Genomic DNA, 24288 nt, shown 5'->3' with positions numbered 1-24288 from the left:
TCTATTAAGTGACCCAATAAGTGTCTTAAAGGATGAGATGATCCAAAATAGGTACCAACTGAGAGTACTTGCTTATACGACGTACCAAACTAAGTGGCATACCTCATCCCTGTACTTGTACCATGACCCGCAAAGCACCTCATTCAGGTAACTTGTTAATAGAAAATGATAAGAGTGATCTGTAAATAAGAGATGTGAAATTATAATGTACCAAAATAAGTGGCATACCTTGCCCCCGTACTTGTACCGTGACCTATAAAGCACCTCATTCAGGTAACTTGTTAATAGAAAAATAGAAAGTGTCATCTGCAATTAAGAGATGTGAAATTGTGACATCCTCCTTTAGGGCATTACACATGAAGCCCTATCTTCACCATAATGAAGAATAAACCCGCCTTGTGTCCCTCATTACTAACACACCCCGTTCATAGTACTAAAGCAATACAGGGAGCTCTTACTTACCAAAACAATTGGTGAATTGTCTAGTTTTATTTTGGCAGCAAAGTGAAGCTTTTAGAGGATAAGTTAAAAAGTGTGGACCCTGGATGCTTTGAGTGACAAAAATTGGCAAGAAGAAACTTTTGGAGGAAATCCTCAGTGTTGACTCTTAAAGATGTGAAGAAAGGGTTCTGGCCTTCTGGGAAGAAGAAAGAGAAAGATACAAAGAATGTGGAAAAGACGGGAATTTCATAGAGATAATTACCTAGGCCTCTTTGGCTCCAGAAAGGTGGGAAAACACTAGATTCATTAATGAAGTGGCCAATGCATACAAGATGTTACTTCATGGAGGCAGCGGAGATAGGTGGGCAGATTCTTCAAGAGGGAGAAATAAAGGAATGCATCAAGGGTATTTACAGAAGCATTTTGAACTAGAGTTTAAGTTTTAGTTCTAAACTGGAAGGATTAGAGGAGGAGGGGTTTTCATTGAAAGGACTATTTGGAGATCTGGTGGTATTTTAACAGTTAAATTCTCAGCTTTGATGAATGGACCCTTGACTGTTTGTTCTGTTTTAATTTCCATCACCAGAATGAATGGCAAGAGGGTGGAGCTTTCCTTGCCACTCCAAAAAACACACCCTGCAAATGAGAATCTCAAGTATCTCCGTTATGTAGTGATCTTCCTTGTTCATTACCCTTTTTGAGGCTAGATCATTTGTGTCCTGGTCGCATTCCCCTTGTCTTTGGCCTTCTGTGGCTTTTTTTAGCTTTTGCTACAATTATCCTTGTTCATCCGCCTGAAAACTTTCAATTAACTGTCAATGGTTTCCTATTTACTGATCAATTGCACGGTACAGTACATCCTGGACAGCTGTCTACCACTCACTCAGATGGGTCCCATGAGTATTTTTTCAAAGCCAAAAACGTTTCACCCTGTCCTATTCATTGATCAGCTGTCTGTTGCACCCTGGAATGTGTCTTACCACTCACTCAAATGGACCCCATAAGTATTTTCAAAACCAAAAAAAGACCCACTGATTCTTTGATGGAATTGTTATCAGGCGAGTCTTCACAAAGAACACAAAATCAGATTTTTGTGCGATTTGAAGGTGTGCGCCTCGATTAATTTGATAAACACATTTTGATGTCTTATGGTGCAGGCAAAACTAAGGGCAAAAATCAATATTAATCAGAATTTGGTGATGGATGGTGGTTGCTGAAGTCAGAAGGCATGTTTTGTGGCATGAGTAAAATCATCGAAAACCTGAGTAATGGATGCCTTCGTCTTGTTCAAAATAGAGGTAAATGACTTTCAAAATTTGGCATTTTGTAGATGGCTCAATGTCAGTTGTTTGAGAGGAAGCGATTGTTTCCCAAATAAAGGAAATGTTGTTCAGTGTAAAAGAACTTACATATATCGACTCTGGTCACATCGGTCTCTGGTGAGACGTTTTACATGAAACCTTTTTAATTCCTTGCTATCCTGCAGCTTGGGTTAGGATTACCTCATGACCACAGCGAGCTTGTTTGCCTGGAAAGGGCAGAGAAGTTGGTTTCCTTCCATGTATTCATATTCTTTTGGTTCCAGTATCCCAAATTTGTGCATTTTACATCCACCACGTTTTTAAGCAATCGCCTTTTGGGACTGTAGAGGACTCTTAACCAAAAATACTAGAGAAAGCAAGGGTGTGTTACTGAAAAATAGTTCATTTGTTGATGGGAGCATAGATTTGCGTGGATCTGAACGAAACTCATACAATTGTTAAGATAAATTTTTTATTATTCACATGAAAAGTGAAAAATGTTTTCACAATTAAATGTGCTCTATTTCTCTTTCTTCAAGTTGAGAACAGTGATACTGATGAGAAAGACGGATGGTAGTGTCATTGGACGGATGGATGGTAGAAACTAAAATGTTACCCAGTATTATGTGTTACACGTTGAGTAATAGGGGTTTATTAATTATGGGACAATTTTTTAAGTTATTTGTGTTAAACTCAATTAATTATGAGTCACTAAAATTTTAATATATCTTTAATTTTTTAGGCATTTTTTATGTGATTGAACCTAAAATGATAATAAAAAAATTAAAATAAAACCTTATATTAAAGGCTAACATGTACGTCCAAATTGTAGTATTTATTTTTAGATTTTTCCAATGCTTGTGTAAAGTATTTGCATAATCTCTAACAATGCATGTGTATATTGTAAGTTGAGCTTATTTACCATTTAATGTTATAATACAAATTAAACCGTTTTTTTTTTTTTGGGTGCTATATGAGTAACAAATGTTTAGAACTGAATAAAATAATTAATCACATGAAAATGTAGTTGAAATAATATATGTTGTTTCAATAAGTTTAGAAAGCCAAATACTATGAAGAGACTTTTGTCTTTGGGATTATAATTATTTGGATTGAGTTAGGCTTTAAGCAGTAAATACAAATAGTATTAATTTTACAGGGACAAGAACTGGATGCGGAGACTTCTCAAGCCATAATAATAATAAAGTTATATACTTATGTATTCATATTTATTCATTTGTTCCCACAAATTAGCAATTCACAAATATAAACAAAAACAATTAATTAATAGAAATAAATGAGCCTCTCTCTCTCTCTCTCTCTCTCTCTCTCTCTCTCTCTCTCTCTCTCTCTCTCTCTCTCTCTCCATATTTCCAATTCTTCTTTAAAAAATGAAACAATTTGTTTGGGGGAAACAAAAATATTTTTTAAAAGGATCACTAAATCTATAATTTGTCAACTTTAAAATTTATAATTTTGTAAATTCAGAACTACCAAAAGCTATTAGTAAGTACTCTGTCATGCAGATGAGGGGCTCCTTTTTTAAGGGGGAAGAAGAATTAATTGATGAAAGTTTATTATCTTACCTTGGTACTTCTTTTTTAACCCTGTACGAAGCTGTATCAGGTAATCTTTTGAATTCCACTATTATGCTTGGTGTCTAGATGGAACTTCTATGAACACTCCTTAATGAGCTTCTTTGGGCTTCCTTAGAATTTTAACCTTCACACAACAACGTTTAAGTGGAATAAAAGACATAAAGAGAGAAAAGTTTGGAACTGAATAAAACTTTTATTAATGTATCATAATTTTTCTTCCCCGAAAGGATCGTAGGTTCCTTTAAATAGACTTTTTAAGGGATAAGCACAATCACTTTGCTTTCTTATTGATAGACATAAAGAAAAAGAAAAGGCAAATGACATCAAAATGATTATCCACCTTTTGACTAAGTTGCTAAAAAAACAAAACATCAACAACTTTATCAAAAGTAACTTTAAATAAAAGCAACTTTAATAAAGTGTAATTATACTGATATGACCCTACGAATTGTCCGTTTGACGAGGCCTAGGATATGACATAGTTTTGGACAAATATCTGTATCTCATATTTGGCAAAGATCTCGTCCATCTTCAGAGATCTTTTAGTGCTTCGATGATTTCTTCATCATGTTCCTTTCTTGCTAACTCTACTAGAATAATTTGGAGATCACTTTTCATAGCCTGTGTTGAAGGAAGATGACACTCCTAATTTTTAATTTGATTAATCAATTTCTTTGCCTCTATTGCAAGTTCTGCTAAACTAGCTTCTTCAAATTTCTTGAGGTATTTTCCTTCAATAGCAATTAGAGTTTTATGATCTGCAAAGAAAATACAATCTAAAGTCATTCTAACTTCAAGAAGATAAAGTCCCCATTAATTCTGAACCAATTCATAGAATTTCTTGTGTTTCTGGAAATCTTTCCAGACTACTCCTTTCTAATCTTCTAGAAAAAGATTCCAAAACAAAACTTTTCCTGTTTTTAATTCAATTGGCTCAATGTACCCAATCCACCATAACCTTCCTGGATTAGTGAAATTTAATATATATTTTACCATGATAGTAGGAAATTAAAAGTCTGTCCTGTTTTGTTGAATCCAAAAAACTGAATATCTCCTGTTCTTAAAGCTTTCTGAGTTGCGATTAAATACTCAGGGTTTATATTCTTAGGAATGTGTAGTTTTGGAATACACAATCCGCTTCTCATCCAAAATTGCTTTAATTTCGGGTACTCTGAAATTCCAAATACTGCTCGGATAGTAAATTTGTATTTTTTTAAGTTGAATCTCCATTTCTTCCTTGAGCTTGATCTACTGATGAGTGAGTTTTGCTGTATTTTCCCTCTTAACTACTCCGAAGTTTTCTGAAATAGTAGCTTCAAATTCTTCCATAATTTTAATTACTTCTTTTAAACAGACTGAAAAAAGATATATTTGCTGGAATTGTTGGATTATTAATTATCTCTTCTAGAAAATTTCTCTTTTCTTTAGAGATTTTTAGAGTCCTTCTCAGAAAATCTTTAATGACAAAATCAACTTCGATTGTTTCTCTATCCTTACTGGATTTTGAAACTTTCTTGTTGATAACAACTGAATCATTTTTCTGTTTTTCTTTGATTGCCAACATGCTTTCTCCTTTTACCCTCCTGGTTCTAGGATTTTAGATACACTGTGTGTTGTAATGACCATACTGGCTACAAATAAAACATTGAATATGACTTTTGTCACTAGTTTTTTCTTCTTTTCTAGATTAGCTTCCTTTCTTCATCTGGCTTTGTTCTAAAATTGGAACTAGACGTTCTCTCTTCTGAGAAACACTTTCTCTTCCTTTATTACTTCCTTCTCCCTTTCTGAGGTTGGAAGTTAACTGTCTCTGTTTGTCTACAAATTTTGCAACTGGGCAATCTGCCACCTTATGCCTTTCTTGACAAATTGCACAATTTAGCTAGCTTCTACTGCTACTGCTTTCCATTAGTTCTGCAAGAATTCAAATATTTGGTTATGAGTATCAGCAATAATATTATCTCTTCCTTTAATTTATTGTACATTAAATGAGTAATATTGTAATTCATTTCTCCATCTAACCAATCTTGCTTGAGTGCATTGTTTTAACTTAATTCCAATGAAGTGCTTTACATATGAACTATCTGTCCTAACGATGAATGGTTTACCCAATAAAAGTTCATTAGCCCTAATTCTTTTAAGGATTGCCAATAATTCTTTTTTATAAACTAAGTAATTTAATTCTATTCCATTAAAACATCCACTCCAATAGCTGTTGAGGTGTTCTATGTTGTCAATTTTTCTAATTTTTAAAACACAACTCCATGCAATATCTAAAGTATCGGTTTTCAGAATTATATCTAACTCTGTACCATCTGAATATTCTAATTTTGGTAGATTCTGAACTTCTTTTTTCAAGGCTTTTACTACTTCGGTATCTTCCGAAGTCCAATTCTAAGGGTTCTTTACTGAAACCTTTTTCTAAATTGGTGTTGCATTTTCTGCTAAATTCTTAATAAATTTTCTAATGTAATTTAATATTTCTAGAAGGCATTGACACTGCCTTTTGTTTTCAAATTCATTAGGAAAATCACATAACCTTTCTATTATATGAGGCTGAAGTTCCTCTTCACTTCCCCAAATTTTTAATCCTAAAAATTCAATCTAAGGTTGCATCCATATGGTTCTTTCTAGTCTGTTCAAAAGAAGTAATTGAAATAATGGAAGAATTTGAAGTTACTATTTCAAAAAACTTTAGAGTAGTTAATTGGGAAAATACAGCAGAACTCATTTATTAGTAGATCAATCTCAAGGTAGAGAAGTGAAGGTAGAGATGGAGATTTAACCGTTACTTCTTTCTCTATTACCTTTACAGTTTCTCTGTAAGGTATCCATGATGTCTGATATGCTTCGGCTCAACTTGCTTGAGACATTCTTAATTCTTGACAATCCCTACTTTCTAACAGGATTTCCATATCTGCCGTCTGTACTACATTTTCTTCTTCTCCTGATAAAGAAAAAACCAAATTTGGTGCTTTGTTAGAAACTCTCATCATTGCTAATCTTAATTGATTTAGCTTGAGAAAATAAGGAGATTCTTCTTCTGAATCATCTTCTCCATCTTCCGATTCAGAGTATTCTGAGAAAATAGAGTAAATACTTTCATCATCTGAATCTATTTCCTCCCCCAAATTGGCTCATATAATAATTTTTAGGAATCTTCCATTAAAATCAACAAAGTGGTCTATCAATTGTGGAATTATTTCTTTTATTTAAAAATTCAACTATGTGATAAATTATTAGGTAGTAAAATTTTGTCACTTTTTTGACCTTTTGGGTATTTGACTTATGCTCTGTACTTATAAATTAAAATATATTCCTGACTAACATCAACCCACAAGCCATAGTTGTGCATGCATATTTAATTGATCCATTTTTAATTAATTAAACTATTTTTAAATTAAAAATTATAAAAAATTAAAATTAAGGTTTTGGAGGCAAGAAGGGGCTTTTTTTTTTTTCTTATATTTTATTTTTTAAAAAAATTAATAAAATAGATTGACTACACAGCTATTGAGCTAAGATATATATATAATGCCGTTTCACTTCATCTCAGTAGCATTTTTTAGGAGGCTCTATTGTTATCCTTTCTTTGTCTTATACATGTTATGGTTTCAGCTCAAACATGTATTCATGAAATATTGGTCATATAAGAACACACATATTATATTTCAACTTTATAGGATGCCTCTTATGAAACAAAATTATGAAATTTAATGAGTCAAAACGAGTAATATTTCACCATAATTTGGTAGAGACTAATACCTTGGCAGGTAAAGAAGTTGGTTCAAGAAATTAGGATTGGATTAGTAACTTGGAATATAAGGACACTTACGGGGAAAAACATGGAAATTGTGGACACAATGATTAGAAGAAGAATTAATATAATTTGCCTTCAAAAAACTAAGTGGGTAGGGGACAAAGCTAGAGAAATTGATAAATCAGGATTTAAACTTTGGTACACTGGAAAAGAAAAACCTAAGAATAGAGTAAGAATTATTGTAGGCAAAAACTTAAAAGATAGTGTTGTTGATATAAACAAAGTAGAGGATAGAATTATAAAAATCAAGATGGTATTAGGCCAAGAGATAATAAATATAATTATTGCTTATGCTCCTCAAGTCTGCTTAGTATAGAATCTTAAGAGACAATTTTGGCAATATATGGATAGTATTATGCAAAGCATACTAAGGATTAATAAAATATTTATAGGAGGAGATCTGAATGGACACTTTCGAAGGGATAATAAATATAATTATTGCTTATGCTCCTCAAGTCGGCTTAGTATAGAATCTTAAGAGACAATTTTGGCAATATATGGATAGTATTATGCAAAGCATACTAAGGACTGATAAAATATTTATAGGTGGAGATCTGAATGAACACGTTGGAAGGGATAATAAAAGTTATGAGAGGATACATAGAGGATATGGATATTGAGACAAAAATGAGTATGGGGAGATGATCTTAGACTTTGCTATGTCATATGATTTTAGTATAATGAATACTTGCTTTAAGAAGAGAGAAGGATTTAGCCACTCAGGCATAAGCTCAAGTAGTAAGGAGGTTCACCAGACGACCTTGGAAAAATGTGAAGTCTGGGGTTCAAACCTTACCGCTTGCAGCGTACATCCACGATTTACCTCCTACGTGTTGGCTGAGGGCATGACTGGCGTAGGTGTGAGATTATTCTGGCGCGTAAGTCAAGGAAACCTAGCGTATCAAAAAAAAAAAAGAAAATAGAAGAACACTTAATAACCTTTAAAAGTAGACAAAATAAAAGTCAAATAGATTTTTTTTTTTTAACTAGGAGGGTAGATTGTTTATCATGTAAGGATTGTAAATTTATTCCAGGTGAAAGCCTAACCACATAACATAGAGTCTTAGTGTTAGATATATGTATTAAGAAATGGAAGAAAAATAATAAAATAAATTAGTGTAAGAGAACTAGGTGATGGAACCTAAAGGGAGAAAATATAATAAAATTTAAAAATAAAATGATCAAAATGGGTATTGGACTATAGAGGGTGGGATAGATACAAATACTCTTTGGAGTAGATTAGCTAACTCTATTTAAAAGATAACAAAAGAGATTTTAGGTGAATCAAGAGTATGATTCTTGAATAGGAAAAAAAGTTAGTGGTGGGATAAAATGTCCAAAAAGTTGTAAAGACAAAAAAAAATGGTATAAAACATGGTAAAAATGTAGAAACATAAATAACTTTGAAAAGTATAAGGAGGTGAGAAAAGATGCAAAAAAGGTCATTAGTGAGGCTAAATAGAGATCATTTAATAGTTTGCATGATAGATTAGATACAAAAGAAAAGGAAAGAGATAAATTTAAACTTTCCAAAGCTAGAGATAGGAAGAGTAGGGATTTAGGAAATATAAAATGTGAGGATGATATTGTCTTGTTTAAGGATGAAGACATTAAAGAAAGATGGTAAAGTTACTTTAGTAAGTTGTTTAATAAAAACCAAATAGAAGACTTAAACTTAGATTTGACAAATGAGAAAAAATAATAAAAATATGAGATTTATTCGTAAAATTAGAATTAACGAAGTTAAGTTTGCACTAAAAGGATGAAAAATGAGAAAGCTATAGGACTGGATAACATCCCAATTGAAGTTTGGAAATGCTTAGGTGATAATGGAATTATATGGTTAATTAATTTATTAAATACAATTATAGAAACTAAGAAAATGCCAGATGAATGGAGGAAAAACACTTTAATACCTATGTACAAAAATAAAGAAGATATTCAAAATTGTAATAACTATCATGAAATTAAACTTATAAGTCATATGACGAAATTATGGGAAAAAGGTAATTGAACAAAGATTAAGGTTAGAAACTAAGGTCTTAGAAGGTTTTATACTAATGTCATTAAGAATATGTACGATGGAGTAATAACTAGTGTAAGGACTATAAATAGAGAAACTAGAGAATTTCCAATCACCATAGGTATACATCAAGGATCTGCTTTGAGCTCTTATCTTTTTACTTTAGCGATCGGCCAATTGACTAAGAATATTCAAAATGAGGTTCCATGTTGTATGTTGTTTGCAGATGATATTGTATTAATTGATGAAATTAGGGACGAAGTAGATGCTGAGTTAGAATTACGGAGAGAAGCTTTAGAATTTAGAGGCTTTAGGATATACAGAAATAAGACTAAATATATGAAATGTAATTTTAGTAATGGTAGGAGGAATATTGGAGACAAAGTTAAACTTGATGATGAAGAAATAATAACACTTATAGATTTTGATACCTTGGATCTATTATGCAAGTTGAAGGAAAAATTGAAAATGATGTAATTCATAGAGTAAAGTAGGTTGAGTAAAATAGAGAAGTGCTTCCAGTGTGCCGTGTGATCGTAGAATACTCTTAAAATTAAAAGCGAAGTTTTATATGATGGCTATAAAACCAGTTATGCTATATAGATCAAAATATTGGGCTATGAACAACTAAATATCCAAAAAGTAAAAGTTTCTGAAATGAAAATGCTTAGATGGATGAGTGGTATAACACTGAAAGATAAATTAAGGAATGAGCATATCCACGGTAAGTTAAGTGTAGCTACTATAAAAGATAAGATAAGGGAGGGACGACTTAGATGGTACAAACACTTGTAACATAGGCCACATAGTGTGTTAGTGAGGAAGAGTGAGTTAGTTACCATGGGAGGAAGTAGAAGGGGTAGGGGTAGGGATAGACCTAAAATAACTTGGAAGGAGATAGTGAGTAAAGATTTAATAGTCATGAATTTGTCAAAAGAAATGACCCATAATCGAAAAATTGGCGGAAAAGGATTCATATAGCCGACCCCACCTTGTGGGACTTAACGCTTGTTTTTGTTGTTGTTGTTATTTTACTTTAATTGTTCTACTTTCAAATTTTACTTTACAATAAAAATTTTATTGGACATTATAATTAAAAATAGTAAAATTATTTTGTATTTGGCTTTATTACAATTTTTTTAAAAATTTATGGTTTTTTTTTATTTTAACTATATTTAAATTCATATGATCATCTACTTTTGATTTTAATTTAAAAGTGTATAAAATAAATAATTTAAACCAAAAAATTATTTATAGATATTAAAATTTTAGGCAACAAGTTGCCAAAACAACTGAAAATCATAAAATTTGATTTTCAATTATTTGGCAAATAACTGAAAATTGACAAAAGAAGTAAAAATTGACAACATAAACGAATCTGTTTTTATAATTTGTTTCTTCACTATGGCAAAACAAACAAAAACAAAAAACAATGACGATACCAAATAGGTTCTAGACTAGCATTCCATGTTATGCACTATTAGGTGTGTTGGAATTGGTGTATTCCCAAGAGGGGAGGGGGGTGAATTGGAATTTTAAAATTTCTTCCTAAGTTAAATAAGATATCAGTAATACACAGCCTAGGATCTTTTTAAGCATATACCAATTGCGTAGATAAAAATAATATGCAGAAATTAAATCATGCGCAACATTCATAATATATCAAATATAATATATATGTGAAGGAATATAAAGTGCTAGAAATTAAAAGTAGACACACGATATGTTATCGGGGTTCAACCAATACTGCCTATGTCCCCGTCTCAGCTCGCAAGTCCTAGGATTCCACTAAAGCTCACTTAACGGGTGGAGCGACACCGTATACAACACTAGGTGAACATATAATATTTTCATTTTCACATATTTATTCAATCAGTAATTTTTAAAAAATAACTGTTATAATTTATTCCCTTTACCTGACTTACTAAGAGGCCTGCAACAACCCTAAATCCACGCCCACAGCGTTCAAAGCTCAAAGTCCTAAAATTCATATTTCCTCAGTTCAAACAACATCAACCCTAGAATTATTATCATTAAAACATATCCAGACCCAAACACTCTATTAAATCAATTAAATACCAACATTTAACATCCTTACCTCAACTATGGAGTGGTGCCTGGAATTCCAAAATTGAAAATCTACTTTGATTAAACCGCTAGGGATCACTTCTAGGATCTCATGGTAGCTTCTGATCGTCAATTTGAGCTATAATCGAAGCACAATCGTAGAGAGAAGGGAGAGGGTGTTGTAGGGTTCCGAGAGAGAGAGAGAGAGAGAGAGAGAGAGAGAGAGAGAGAGAGAGAGAGAGAGAGAGAGAGAGATTTTTGTTTGTTTAAAGCAAATGAAGCTCGCAGCCCCCCTTTAAAATCAGCACTGTAGACAAAACCGTCGACAATTTTCTACACCCCTCAAAATCGTCGACGGTTTGGGTCTTTAACCCACTCTATTTACCGTTTTACCTGTAACTAGCCTATAGTAAATACAAAATTGTCAACGATTTTTCTAGTCTCCCACCAAACCAAAAACCTTCTTTTCTTTTACTTTCTCATTAATTCAATTTTCTGAGTCTTTACAGTGCTTTCCCCCAGTACATACATTTCACTCAGAATATAAGCCACATCCCCAACAATATCCACCTTGACGAATATTCACCACTTAGGACAAATCCGAAAGCATAATCCCCGCTGCTCCACCCGGGCTAGTAAATTGGGACCCACCTCTCGTCTAATACTTGGAGACATAAACCAAGTCCAAGAAATGCTTGAACTTGACCGTGATAATAGGAACTTAACCTAACTGAACACTCAGCTCCTTGAACGGACCTCTTAACCACAATGCCACCTTGGTAGCCTCAGCCACTACTAAAAACTCCAATCCAGTCGTAACTAGCGTACCCTGAGACTGTACTATGGACTTCCAACAATTAGGCTTTCCCACAACATACCCCGTTGCAAGCCTCCTATCATTCAAGTCCCCTGTGTAGTTTGTATTTGTGAACCTCACAACTGACAGAACCCTCTATTGCCGGCCGAAATACCCCATTGCACTAGCATAGGAAACCTTTGACACGACTTGAACTTCATTGTTTATCCTTGAGTACTGAGCGGTAGACTGTTTACTTAGATTCGCCAATGGTGTACTAGAGACCGGTTTAACATTAACCATGCTAAACCTCTCCAACACCTAATCCACAAAATCACCCTGAGATAACCACAATCTCCGTGTAGTTTTATCCACATAGTCACCCTGAGATAACTCCAATCTCCCTACAGTTATGACCATAGTCACCTCGAGATAATCCCAATCTCCCTGTAACTTTATCCTCGCGAATCTTCAACACAAGAATACTCTTGGCAGCCCCCAACACCTTCATGTCAACTTCCTTTCTCAACGGAGTCCTCGACTGATTTACCTTAGTTGAAACATTTTCAGAAATCGACATGTCACTTATATAAAACAACAGAATAATTATCCATTTGCAGCCTATCTTCCTCTCCCCCTTTAGGAGCACCACCAACCCCCACCGGTCTGATTCTTATATAGTAACTTCATCTCCTCCACCATGGCACCTATCCACATACCCTTCTCTTGGTCGTGCATTGCCTTATGAAATGTAGTAGGATCCTTCCTAGTAGTAATGGTTGCATAAGACATCAAATCATACCTGGGCGGTGACCTGATAGTGCCTCTAAGCCCATTGTGATCCTGCTGGTCTCCCGAGCTTGAACTCACTGCATTTATGCCCTGAGTCCGTAACTCCACCTACATCACAATCTCATTTCTACTCCAATTTATCCTGTGATATTGCAAGTATCCTAAGCCGATACTCCCTGCACTTGTGGTCTCCAATGTCACCTGCACAACATGCTCATCGCTGCTGCTACTACAAATTTCTAGCACTCGTTTCTCTTCATATACCTGAGTACGTTGTTGCATGACTTTAACCCCAAAAGTCATGTCTCCACCTATCGCAACCTTGTTTGCCATTGGATCACCCAACTTGAACCCATCTTTCTTATATACCTGAAAGATGCACCGTTTAGACATCACACCAAGCCTAGATATCACCTAACTAGAAATGTGCATGGTTGGACCTCCAAACTCTCTCAAGCTAGAGAAGTCTACCACATGATCTATCCAAACTTCTCCTACAACTCTCCCATCCAGTGATACCTTTGGTGATCGATTAACCAACAAACATGTCAAACTCACTGACTTTACCAAGAAGTCCCTTGTAAGCCCTACATACACCATGCCCTACTCACAAAACTCAATAAACGCCAGTGTACTCGACAACAATATCTGACTTGGGGAACTCTCTCCCGGTTTGATACTCCACCTCAGCCACAAGTTATACCTGGCAAACAACTTCAACTTGTGCTGCATGAGATACCCCCAGACCTTTCGTAATAGCCTCATGAAATGCCCATGTCCAACCTGTTGGAATTGGTGTATTCCCAAGAGGGGGGGGGGTGAATTGGAGATTTAAAAAATTTCTTCCCAGGTTAAACCAGGTAACAACAGTATTTCGCAACCTAGGATCTGTCTAAGCATTTCCCAATATCACAAATAAATTATTGAGCAAATATTTGAACTAATAAACTAGTCTCAGTATTATAAATCATTCAATTGTGTAATGTAAACATGTCAGAGAAATAAATAATAACATGCAGGTGTAGAAAATAAATTGTAGAAAAATAAATGCTACACTAGATATGTTATCGGGGTTTGGCCAATGCTGCCTACGTCCCCGCCTCAAGCTCACAAGCAAGAGGAATCCATTAATGCTCACTTATCAGGTGGAGCAACACCGTTTACAATACTAGGTCAAATTACCAGGGTTGACCTCAACCTTTTCAACCGATCCTTATGGGCTAGATCAACACCCCCTCAGGCCACACCTGCAATATAACAAATAATCAATACAAATTTGTGTACAATTTCAATACCTCTAACACAAGCAAATATGTACCAGTATAACCAATGTATTTCAATATAATAGGATTTATAAGCTTAGTGAAGATAATATTACAGCTCTCAAGATAATGCAAATATTGCAATCAAAGTGTGAGAGTGTATGCGTAGAGATCTTTTATTCAAAATAACAATATCAATCACAATGTTCAATATCAAAGATCCGAAACACATAAGCAAAAATATTGTAAATGATTTTCAAAAGTTAAGCACACGAGATATTTTGAAAACCAGCTTATCAAAAATATTTTCTTCAAAACACAAGACAAGCTCTTGAGTCTTGCAACAAGAATGCAAAGACTCACTAGCTTAAGAAAGTTTCCCCAAAAATGAATATATGAATGAAATCTCCAGGAAAAACTTTTTGGCTTACTCTCAATAAAATCAACAAACAATCAAGTGTATGAGAGCATAAGCTAGTAGTAACAGTATATGATATCTTAAGATACTCTCACTAAAGGCATTTTTGCAAAAGAATGAGAAAGGGCAAAGTATGTAAGCTTGTATGAGAATAAATAGCTCAAGGAATTTTAGAGAAAATTTTTGTTAATCAAGGATCTAATTCTCTATCTAATTTTTGAAAATGAAGGTATATATATAGCCTCTAACAAAAAATATAACCATTTGGACGCAAAAGGAATTATTAAAAATATTTAATCAATTTTTTACCTCAATTACCCTTAATTACCCGCAGTAAAAATGTGGCAACCTGAAAGGTTTGGTCGACCATATTAAGGATTCGGTTGACCACTTTAGGAGCTTCGATTGGCCGTGGAGTTTTTCAACTAAGAATATGGTTGACCGTATTTGGGCGATTTTGAACCGTTCGTAGGTTCGGTCGACCAACAAAGAGGACGGTCGACTACTCATGTAACGACCAGGAAAATATTGATATTTAAATATTAAAGAGGGAGAAAAATGAAAACAAGAATAGAAGAGGGCCGTATACTTCGTCGACGAACGCGATAATAATTGGGGATAATAATAATAATTTCAAGGAATTGCGAACTCATCGACAAATATAGGGCTTCGTTAATGAGTGTATAAGGAAATTCATCGACGAATACAGGGCCTCGTCGACAAGAAAATATCGAGAGGGGTTCTGGGGGCAGCCTGAATTTCGTTGACGAATACAGGGCCTTGTCGACGAATTTATTGAAAGATTCGTTGATGAATTTTTTAACCATTCATAACGCTCCTCTCTCTTTCTCCCCTCTCTCTCTACGACTCTCTCTCACTTCTCTCTTCGTTTTGGGGCCGGTTTCTTGCCGGATCGACGATTTGAGGCTACCACGATGCTTTTGGCGAGATTCTCTGCAAGTCTGCTGGAGCTGATCGCTGGAAAAATTGAGTTGAATTTCGTCCCATTCTGAGGGTAAGACATTTAATTTAGTATTTGCCTTTTCCCCAGTTATAAGAAATGTTGTAGGTAAGAAAATACTGATATTTTGTTCTGGGGGATTGTGTTTTCAGGATGTTGAGTTAGGAACCCTACGGGTATAGAGCCAGAATTTTATAGGGGTTTTTCAAACTTAAGGTAAGGGAAATACGCTATACTATGATTTTTCATAATGTTATCAAAGATTTCAAAGACACATATTTATACCAGTTTATTATACAGTATTTATAAAATATGAGTTAAATGCTTGTGTGGCTTGAGTAGATTTTTATGTAATGAAGAATTTATACAGCTTTTATAAAGTATCATACTATACTGAGTACACGGATATAAATGGTATATACAATTTATATAGTTTTCCAGTATATGAGATTACACAGAATATACAAATATAGATTTATATACATAGAGAGTATACAGAGAAATTTACATGCATATATAGTTTTTATATGAGTAGTTTCATGAAACAGACATATATATATATATATATATATATATATATATATATACACATGTATATAATTTTATTCAGATCAGTATAATATCACAGTTTTATACAGAATAGTATATACAGAGTTATAGTATGCCATGTTTCCTATTACCATAACATACAGAGTATACAGTCAGAGTATATAGATAGAGTATACAGACAGAAATACAGAGGTAGCATCAAGATGCTACAGATGTAGTACACAGAGATTACAATATTTACAGTACAGAAAGATAGCGTTATGGTAATTTTGGAAACATGAAGAAAACAGTAAAAGAGTATATATGTATATATGTATATTATATCAGATCCCTGTGGAAAGATTACAAACAGATACATTATAGATATAGAATACAGAGCACGGTACCATTGCTAGATACAGATAGAGTGCAACCACATATCTCAGATAGTGTGTGGGTACTGTCAGCCGTGCTCGGAGAGTATGCAACTCTCCAGTTCCCTGGGTGGAGGGGGCCGCTTTGTGAGGTAGTAGCCAGTCTCGAGCTTAGGAGAGGATGCAGTTTGGCTGGACTGAGGTAATGTAGAGTATATTGACTTATCTGGAGGGTCGACCAGATGAAGTCCTGCCTACAGGCCGCACAACCCTGTCATGAAGGGTCAAATCATGACGTACAGAGTCTCAGGGATAAAACATAGATATGTATATGTATACAATTTTTATAGTATATAATGAGTATAGTATGATATTATCAGTATGAAAAGTAGATAAATACAGACGATACAGTATGTTTTAAATTTAGAAAGAAAAATATGTTTTACAGATTATTTGTTATATTACAGTTCAGTTATTATTTAAAAGTATCCTTAACTTTGTTGCCACACACTAGCAATAGTATATTTCCACTTACTGAGCGTCGACTCACCCCATTACTTTAACATTTTTTAGGTGAGCCAGTTAGGCGAGCAGATCAGGCTCGCGAATAGAGAGTAGTTTGATTACCCTGGTCATAGGGTAAGTTTTTGACAGAGTTGTGTATATTTTTGAGTAGATGATGCTGGGGGGTATTTTTGTATGGCTATGGTCTGTATATACTAGATTCTGGTATTGTATAGTATATATATGTGAATGGTTATATAATATGTGTTCTCGCTGCTTAGGTATGGATGTAGATATACAGATATATATAATGGCAAGAATTTTGAGGTTGTTACAACTTATATGGTTCAGTCATCCGTGGCCAAAGAGAACTAAAAAACTTGGTTGACCGAGTGTACGGGGTTTCAAGCATGTGGCGGTTCAGTCAAGCGAGGACACTATGTTCAGAAACTGGACGCTCGATCGTGCGAAGTCAAAATATTGACTTTCGTATGGTTCGGTCGACCGTAGCATTCATACTGCACAGGTTCGGTTGACTGAGGCTTAATCTCCTTAGCCAATAGTGGTTCAGTCGACCTAGCATAGTATAACTAGACTGGTTCGGTCGACCAAGGCCCTTTCAATGGTCATTTTAGGTCCTGATTTTTATTAGAAGTCACCCCTGTTCACATAAGTGTAACTTTTGAGTTATATGGGACTTTTCATGTGATGTTTAGGGACCTAAGGTCAGTCTATGGCTTAGGTATTTAAATTAAACCCAAAAATCCGGCGTCAGTCGACCGAAGTCAGGTTTGGTTCCCTACGATCACTCTATGGCCTTTTGAGCATTTAAACCCTATCATGCATGTAGATGCATTACTACAGATCATATTAAATATTATAGATCCAAAAGAATAAATGCAAATACAATAAGCAAATGGTCTTCATTCTTTTTGTTCCTCAATCTCTTGGCTCTTAAAATGCCATATGTGATGTGATCTTTGCATTCCTTATGATTTCCTTATGTTCCTACCCTCAGTGCATGCAAAGGATGATCCTATTTCAAGAGCTCGGTGTACAAGTAAGAACCATTGGATTTTTCATAATCAAAACGGGAAGGACTCATAGAGTCAACATAACCCATGATGTTGTCCTTATCGGTCCCCAAATATCCATAACAATGTAGTTACGAATATCCTCTGTTTTGTGTGTGGTTGATTTACACAAAATGGTATTATCTGACTCAGAACTCTCAGCTACAGCTACAGCTCCACCTACAACTAAGTTACCCAACAGTTCTTAGAAATTCCCTGCTTTCCTTTGTCCCTTCATTACCATCAATACACCATCACAAACCATCATCGTCCCACCTTTTGACTTGTAATTATACCCGTTACAATCTAAAGCACCCAATGATATTATGTTCTTTCGTAGATCAGGTACATGCCTTACCCCACACAACATCCTTACTACACCATCGCATATCTTGATCCTGATATCCCCCATTCCGACAACTTTGCAGACCGCATCTTTTCCTATCAGAATGAAACCAGGACTCACCAATCTAAAAGTGGTGAACTAGGCTTTGTTGGGCATCGTGTGAAAAGAACATCCTAAGTCTATGATCCAAGAACCTGTGAAGGGTTTTGAACTTGATGAAACAGAAAGCATCTCACAATCACTGCTCCCTAAGTCCTCTTCTTCCACTACATTAGCATATTTTGACGAACACTTTTGAGATTTTGCCTTCCCTTTCTCCCACTCTGGACATTTCCATTTTATGTGCCCTAATTTCCCGCACTTAAAATAGCGAACGTCCTTCCTTCTCCTGGACTGCAATTGAGTTTTATTACCACTCAATCCGCTCCAAGACTTGCCTTTCCCACAATTCTGATTACCCTTAGCCACGAGCCCTTCACCATGTGAACCCTCATCACTGGTCTTCTTCCTTTGATGGAACCCTAACAATGTACTCGTGATGTCCTCCAACTCCAAGGTTTCTTTCCCCCAAGTCAGCGTCGTAACCAGATTCTCGTATGTTGGCGACGTAGGTAGGGAATTCAATAACATCAATGTTTTGTCCTCTTCCTTAAACTTCACATCAACTCGCCCCAGATCACTAATGATTCGATTAAAGGTGTTGTTGTGTCGAGTCAAGTCTGAACCCTCTGCCATCTTAAGCTAATATAATGTTTACTTAAGATGAAACTTGTTCGTCAATGACTTGGACATATACCAGGGCTCCAGTTTTAGCCAAACTGCTGCCGAAAATTCGTCATTCATGATGTGATACAACACGTCATTGGCCAGACATAGCCTAATAGTGGACACAATTTTCGCTTCTAGCTCCTTCCAACTTGCGTCATCTATGCTTTCCGACTTCTTTTTGTATAGACCCTTCACCATCCCTTGCTGCACTGGCAAATCCTTCACCCTCCTCTGCCACAACCCGAAGTTCCCCCTTTCATCAAACTTACCAACCTTGAACCTCGCAGAAGAAATCCTAGTCATTGAGAATCAATAGCTTTGATACCAATTGTTGTTCACCACACCAATAATCACTTGAGTCTGATACCAATTGTTGTTCCTAAACAATCAGCACTCAAAAACCAATTGTCAGTGCCGAGTATTCGTAGTGGAAGATCTCACACAAAATCTCACGAAACAATCAATGGAAAAAGCAAGCAAGCACTCGATGATGAACTATACTAACCAAGCAATCACTTATCCAAGAGAATCAATAAAAGCAATAACCAAAAGACACAAGAATTTACGTGGTTCGAAAATTTACCTACGTCTACGAGAGCAGCGATTGTTTTCACTATCAATATTGAAGCTTACAAAGCCCTTGAAGCTTACACCAAGCTTATAAAGCTTGCACCAAGCTTAATCTTTTTAGGGTTACATAATGAGGGTTATATATCAATCTAAAGCAAACAGAAGACCTATAGTATATCTAAAACACTTCTGTAGTGATCCCCTAAAGGAAATTCCTTCACAAAATCCCAATCTACTAATCTCCAATTTGAAAATCCATGACATTCTCAAGCGAAACAGTTGACGGTTTGAAGCGAAATCGTCAACGGTTTGAAGTGAAATCGTCGACGGTTTGAAGTCGAGAGGATTGCCCCTGTAGCACTACTTGAAACCGTTGACGGTTATACCCAAACCGTCAACGATTTGCCGTTAAGGGCTGCCATCCTGCATTTCTCTCTTGGTCCCTTGCTTCACGGTGCTTTCCCCCGATACATGCGTTCCACTCAAAATATGAGCCACATCCCCTATAGGATTTGGATAAGATGTAATGTAAAATTATATTAAAATTTGCCCAAATCTATCTAAATTCAAATTGAATGTTCGAAATCCATGCTAAAAAAATAAAATAAAATCACAAACCTAATGATTAGTTGTTGCAGTGCATCAGCTTTTTAAACCTCCAGAGAAAAATAACAAGAAGTCTCCAAACCACAAAGTTTGTTACCGTATTAGACACTATACGTCGCTACGTCCTGGAGAAGAATCTGAAATGATGAAAAATAATAATATTAAAGGTTCAATGGAGTCATCACTAATATGTTATTTTTCTAGGTGTAGTTAGTTCACCTAATTACCTACTTATTGATTGGTCTCTAGATTAATCATAGCCCAAAGAACAGTAATGGTAATCTTCATTTATCAGAGTTGGGATCGGAAGTTCAGTTGTGCAAGGGGAAGGTGCTAGCACCCCCTATACACCCGTTCTATGAATGGTACCTAATTAACCATGATTTATCCCTAAACTGAATCTAATGTCTTTAATTAACTCCTTAAAAAGCAAATAAATATTAAAACTTTAAAAATAAATATGAAATAAAGTGTGATTTAGGAATGTCTAATAAAACTTCCAAATGAGGGGATCTTATTAGATAAACCTTCCTCAGAACTAATATATGTAAGGTTTAAAACACCCCCTTATCCTTTGTTTAATCATTGGGATGCACACACACAAAAATAAAATATATATAGATAATAATCAAACAAATTCATCAAATTTGAGCCAAAAAAAAAAAAAAGTCTTCAATACATTCCCAAGTTTTTTTTCCAAAATGTTAAAGAATTTTCTAAAAAATTTTCTGACATTTTTCTACAATTCTCTAAGATTTTTAAAGACTTTTTCTCTAATTTATTTATTTCTAGTATTTTTATTTTTCTAATTTTTATTTGGGTCAAAATAACTCAAATATATTTTATTTATTTATTTATAAAATATTTTTATCTGATTTTTTACTATTTTCTACAAATTTTTAAAATTAGTTTTTGATTTAGAAAAAAATGAACTGGCGGTTCAAGACGGGTCGAATTGGTTCAACTAGTCTGAATCAGGTCAACTCAGGCTGACCCAGTTAGGGAAGAAGGTTGCCACGTGTCATTCAAAAGTGGCGACACATGGTTTTGATATTTGATATATTTTTTTGAGTTTATTGTAGCAAGGTTACATCATCATGACGACACCCGCCACGTGGCAAGCTACGACAGGCGTTGGGCGTTTGACGCGAATTGCTGACGTTACAACGATCCACCCGTCAAGAGAAAACACACATTGGACGGTGAGGATCACACCACACCGCTTCTTAGACGTACGGTCTTAGTTATGTCATGTGTCATCATCCATATGGTGACACATGTTCCATTAATTATAAACTTTTTTTCAAAAAATAAATTTAAATACATTTTTTTCTTTTCTTTTCTTTTCTCCCTGTGCTCTCGTTCTATCTCTCTCTTCTCTTTCTGATCTTCGCACCTCTCTCACTTCTCTCCTCTCTGCACTCTCCCATCTTAGCTCCCTCCATGTCTTTCTGCTTTGTAGAGACCTAGAAAATTTAAATAATAAGAAAAAAAAAAAGATGGAAGATGGTTTGGTGAAAACCAAACCGTCGACGATTTGTTGGGGGCGTAGAAAACCATTGACGGTTTCGTGTTACCATAGCTAGGTAAAGGTAAAACATTTAAAATAAGTTTGGTTAAAGATCAAAGTGTCGATGGTTTCAGGGCAAACGGTCGACGGTTCCGCTGTGGATTAGTGGGCTATATAAGGTATTCAAGTCATTTTATTTGAGAGAAAATAAATCCTCTATCCTTCCCTTTCTAGGGTTGTAGCCACCACGTCTTCTCTCTTTGATTTCTCTCCATAATCAAGCCCGAATCAGTTGAAAAATACCATTTCAGGATCCCGACGACGATTCTTCGCCATTTGATCAGAGTAATTTTGTGTTTTGGGGTTTCTGACACCACTCCAAAGTTGAGGTAAAGATGATAACTGTGTTATCTACTTAAAATTTAACTGATTAAATGGAGTGTATGGGCCTAGGGATGTTTAAATGATCATAATTCTAGGGTTGAGTTGATTGAACTGGAGAAAAATGATTTCAAGGTTTTGAGTTCCAAACACTGCGGTGTGGGTTTAGAGATCTTGGCAGGCACCCTCTCAGTAAACAGGTAAGGGGAATAAATTATAAAATATATTTTTCGAAAATTAACTGGTTGGCTTAAAGTATGTGAAATTGAGAATACTGCATATGGTTTTAGAAAACTATGATATGGATATTTTCCCTGTGATTATTATATTATGATTATCAGTCTAAAATTGTGTAGCATAAGGAATATGAAATAACAGTTTTATACTGGAAATGTGATTGATACTTAAATATATGATTTGGCTAAGAAATGATGTTATAAGAAACACATATATGATTTTATACAGTAATGAAGTTATAAGATATACATATATGTTTTTATACAGATATGATGATATGAGATATACTGATATGTTTTATACAGATATGAAGATATGGGAAATACATATAAGTTTTACAAAGAAATGATAATATATGTGACATACAAATATGTTTTATAGAAATGATGAAATGAGACATATAGATATAATTTACATAGAAATGATGAAATGTGATATACATATATGTTTTATATGGAAATGACGATATGTGATATATATATATATATATATACATATATACATGTTTGATAAAGATGTGATAATATGAAATATACACAAATATGTGTTATACATATGTGATGAAATGAAATGTATACATATATGATGAGAATTATACAGATTTGATGAGAATTATACAAACATGATGAGATATAGAGACATGATGAAATATGAGTACAGAAATGTGGAAATGAGAATTCTGATGGACTAGAAATATACAAAGAGCATGGTACCGTTGCTAGCAAATGTGTTAGTGCAACCACATGTCTTGAATAAAGTGTGGCAGTGGCAGTTGATTGGGCCTGCGGAGAGATGTTGACTGCTCCTGGAGTACAGACCAAGCTGCGGTAGGCCAATTGTACTACAGACGCTTACAATTTTGATTTAACCAGGTAGGCCAACCACGGTTAGGTCCCGCCCTCGGGCTATACAACCCGATAATGTGGGGTGAATACATGACGATGTGACATGAATGTCCTCAGGATGGTTCCTCATTATAGACACGATAATTATGTTACAGATATGATAAACAATCATGAGCTATAGACGCATAGTGTTATATATTGGTGGATGCTCATAAGGTGGAAAATGTTTATGAAAGTGAAATGAAAAATGAACAGACATGAGTTACAAATGTGTTGTGTTATATACTGGTGGATACTTATGAGCTAGAACCTAAATATGAGAAATGAAAGCTTATGAAATTATGTTTATATATATATATATATATATATATATATATATGATTATGAGTACATATCTGTATGTTTTTCTCAGTTGATATAATTTTATTTAAACGAATGTGTATGATATATCAAAACTCGTGTTGCCACACACATTGTCAATAATTTATTCCGTTTTATTGAGAGGTGTCTCATCCAGAATTTAAACATTTCAACAAATCAAGTCAAACAAGCGGAGTGAGCTCCGAGGTAGAGGAGATCTAGTACCCTAGTATTCAAGGTAAGTGATTTCGAGTTGGGGATATGTTCTGTATAACCCCTAGAGTACTCTATGGATTTTTGAGGATGTATGTGTATATGTATGGAGGTTATAGCACTCTGGTATTGTATATGAGACTCAGACACTTTATGTATTCCGCTGCATGGATAGTGTGTATTTATGAACATATATATCCCTGGTATTCCACTATGGACCGGGTTGACATTGTTATCATGGTATAAGAGATATTTGATTGATGATTGATTATTTTTTATTATTGTAAATATAAAAAAAAATGGTAGGAAAATTAGGGCGTCACAGTTTGGTATCAAAGCCTAGGTTGTTAGGTTTTGCATATTTCAGCGGAATACAATACCAGAGTATAGGAATGAATTTTGGTGAGAATAGGAGATGAGTAGACTAGGATTTGAGTCAGTCATTGTTGGAGGATAAGATTTGAATTTAGGGTTCTATCTTGTAGCCCAGAGAC

At 34.8% G+C, this 24288-nt stretch overlaps 1 protein-coding gene across 3 annotated transcripts in view; it reads left to right on the top strand.

The window, feature by feature from the left end:
- Positions 1-24288, top strand: part of LOC131166925 (uncharacterized) — a 47662-nt gene that overhangs the window by 12747 nt on the left and 10627 nt on the right. The window contains exon 2 of one of the 3 annotated variants that reach the window (XM_058125570.1): positions 1599-1919. The exons of 1 other annotated variant lie outside the window; for it this stretch is intronic. The gene's annotated coding sequence lies outside the window, so the exon portion shown is untranslated. Of the gene's footprint in view, positions 1-51; positions 71-1598; positions 1920-24288 lie in introns of those variants that run through there. One more of the 3 variants, XM_058125573.1, reaches the window with a different exon arrangement.

This window comes from Malania oleifera, chromosome 10, assembly GCF_029873635.1.
Source record: "Malania oleifera isolate guangnan ecotype guangnan chromosome 10, ASM2987363v1, whole genome shotgun sequence".
NCBI classification, from domain to species: domain Eukaryota; kingdom Viridiplantae; phylum Streptophyta; class Magnoliopsida; order Santalales; family Ximeniaceae; genus Malania; species Malania oleifera.
The sequence above is the reverse complement of the archived record's forward strand: the minus strand, read 5'-3'. Positions and strand labels throughout refer to the sequence as shown.